This window comes from Lycium ferocissimum, chromosome 6, assembly GCF_029784015.1.
Source record: "Lycium ferocissimum isolate CSIRO_LF1 chromosome 6, AGI_CSIRO_Lferr_CH_V1, whole genome shotgun sequence".
In the NCBI taxonomy this organism is placed as follows: domain Eukaryota; kingdom Viridiplantae; phylum Streptophyta; class Magnoliopsida; order Solanales; family Solanaceae; genus Lycium; species Lycium ferocissimum.
The window spans coordinates 63,748,618-63,751,856 of record NC_081347.1 but is presented as its reverse complement, the minus strand read 5'-3'; the positions used below and the strand labels follow the sequence as shown (position 1 = coordinate 63,751,856).

The window sequence follows — 3,239 nt, the reverse complement described above, 5'->3', positions numbered from 1 at the left end:
TAGGTCTAAACTTAGTGGTCCACTTTTGCAATTTCATTTGTACTCCACCTATAGTTAGGAAATTTCTACCGTATACATTCTTATGGTCTTCCTCAAGGTCAAAGTCCATGAAGATATTGTGTAAGTCATATGCACCTATTCGAACTCCACCTTTAGTGGATATCGTTTTGTAAAATTCATTACGAATCTTCTCAATAGCTGGTCTAGTTCGAATAAACTTACCTACTACCTTAAGACGATAGGTCTCTGCCAAAAGCTTATCTTCCTCAAAGGTGAAGGAGACTACTGCTTTGCCTTGCCTGATCTCATATGGCCGGTGGTTCAGTTGAACTTTCTTTTTGGAGTTAGTAGCATTCGCTCCACCAAGAACAGCACTACTAGAAAAAGGGCCTTTAGCGACAATTTTATAGTGGCATTAACTTAATGGCCACAAATTCATTATTTAGTGCGAAATATTACCGCCTAATAGATATTGGCCAGGAAAAGGTATTCTTGTACCGGCTATAAAATGGAATGACCACTAAAACCACTAGTTTTTGACATTTGTTGATTATTTTACCTTTCCCTCCAAATATTTTGCAGACGATTTACTTATTCCCTCCTAAAAATATTTTCGCTAAATCACCAATTAATTTCAAAAAAATTCAAAAGTTTTCTAGAAAGGCAAAATAGCGCTGCAGCTCAACCCTAACTCATTCGTCTCACCATCGCCCCTTCAACATACAGAAGAGACTATTAAACATTCTAAAGAGCTGTGGAATTTGGGTGTTAGGGTTTGTGAAAATCAGAGATGATGTTCGTCTGCGGGCTGATCTGTGCAATGATAACGGTGGTTTTCTTCATCCAATAATGGTAACATTGGCGCTTCGGTGCTCTTCCAGAGATTACCAGCTGCTGCTCCCAACATCGATCCTACTGTATATGCTTTCAAGAATTTTCGTAAGTTTTCTTTCCTCGGATGTTTTATATTCATTGCCTACAAGATTTGAGTTTTCTCTTTATGTAATCCAATTACAATGACCTATTTTTAGAGAGAGAAATTCATCAACTTTACGAGTGTACCGTCGATCCTAAATCATGTAAGTGCTGTAAAGAGAAGTCTTTCAAGTTTGTAAGCTTACTGTTTCTGATTCGGTGTGGGCTAAAAAGGAACTGATATGCAAATTAATCCAGGGATGGAGTCTTTCAGTTATGGAGGCCTTTTTTATTTTAGCCTGTGTAGGTATAGCTCCATTAGATCTACAACCATTTTTGTTTCCCTTTTAATTTCATTTGGGCTGAATAGTTAAAAATTGCATTAATCAAATAGCAGATCTAGACTATATCTTTGACATGCGAAATCTATCTTCATGACTGTTGCTTCAATTTGTGGTGTCTACTTTACCAGAAGTGCTTTGATGGCTAAGGATTTCAAGGTATAATATAGCTATTACATTCAATTGGAGTGGGCTCAATAGTACCCGTTTTGGTTGTGTAGAATCACCTGATACTGTATTGCTTCCTCAAAAACTTTTTCTTGACCTTTTTGAATGATTTGGTTGATTAAAGTGTTAAATTTGTTATCAATTACACTCACCCTGTAAAAGCAACTGAACTGCCATCAAACTTTCATTTGCTTTAGGAGGGATGGGCTATTATCAATTTTCTGTTCAGATGCATTTTGAAATTTTTTAAGGGACATTAGATTTGTAGACTACCTTACCTTATAAAAAGAAGGTTTGTGGACTAAGCAGTTGTGTTGTTCCTTCTATAACCAAACTATTTTGGTGTAATGTCTCTTATTTTTTTTCTTTACTATCACAAAAAACAAGTATTTGGTACAAAATGTTTTAACTACTAATTTGAATATTTGCAGGCATTTTCAGGTTTGGCAATGAACCATGCAAAGAAGAATAGACAATGCCGAAAATGTGAGGTATGTTTCTTCAGAAGACGGCTTTTAGCAGTTGTGTTGTTAGCTTTTCCGAATTCATTGATAACCTGCCTAATTTCTGGTTATACTTACCAAATCTGCATCTATTCACATTCATAAATACTGAAGTGTCAGGTGGCGAGTTCTTTTGAATTTATTATTCTTTGCAGAAGAACATTAAAACTTTGAATCCATGACGGAAGTTTCATGGAGGAGTTCAAGACGCTCATTCAACCTTGCATGCTTTACTTTCTTGTTCTTTACACAAGAAAATCAAAACTGGTACTATTTTGGGACTTTAAAGTGGGGGTTTGTTTATTCAGTTTACTAGCTTTTTAATTTTATTTGCTCTATTCGCTATATGCTTATTTGTTTTAATGTTTTATTGTCTAACATAGGACAAGACTCTAGTTAAATACAAATGATTTTGATTAGATAAACAGTCTAGTAAAATGAAATCTTTACATCCTTGCTCAGATAATTCATTAATTGGTATAGGTTCAAGACACTAACAGCCTAAACAAGAGGTCGTCGCTTAGTTAATTAATCAAGTGGTTTAATTAGTTAAGCATTCAACTTGGGCACTCATAATAATTTAACCCAACTTTTCTTGTGTTTTTTCGTTATTTATGTGGGTGTTAAATCTAGTCTATGTTTAGTATCTAATCTGTTTCAGAGCAATGCCTTAGATTAAAACCTTTTAAAACTAAGGCTAAATTGGTTCAGGCAACATACCTCTTAAATAGTTATTCCAACTTATTTATGTTGCTAATTAGGTAAGTCAACAATTAATTAGCTAACCTTTTTGGGGATAGTTACATTTCTGCTTGAGTGTGAGGCATTTAAAATATAGAATCATTCATTTAGCACAAACTCTTAGTGGTCTCAATCTTTAATTTTGGCAAAATCCTCAAATAAGCTATGGATTTTTCGACAAGTAATCCTCTCTATGCCATACATAATTAGTTTAGTTCTACCGGTTGAGTAACATTTTTTTGAGGTCTTAGTTCATTTCTTGTCATTAGATAGTGTTTACACATTTTTGTTTTCTGACTGTTAATAAGTCAAATCTTTTGTTGAAGTACTCCTAAAAGAAGACAAATATATAATTGTTATGTTATAATTTAAGGGGCGGAGCTAGCATACTAAATTGGGGATATAGCATACTAAATTGGGGATATAGCTTGCTGCTGACTAGTTTACCTCTGTACTGTGGATGGCCAGTTCTTGTTGCTACAGCCATTGCTCTTCTTATATCAAGAAGTAGTATGAAATCCTTTTCACTTATTGCTCGGGCGGTATCTCTATCATCCACAAAGATTAGTGG

General features: G+C 34.7%; 1 long non-coding RNA gene across 1 annotated transcript; it reads left to right on the top strand.

Moving 5' to 3' along the window:
• The first annotated feature begins 426 nt into the window (after nt 1–426).
• LOC132060893 (uncharacterized) lies at nt 427–2,138 on the top strand. Its single transcript, XR_009416059.1, has 2 exons — nt 427–1,079; nt 2,042–2,138. It is a non-coding gene; the product is annotated as an uncharacterized LOC132060893 (long non-coding RNA).
• Nucleotides 2,139–3,239: the final 1,101 nt, after the last annotated feature.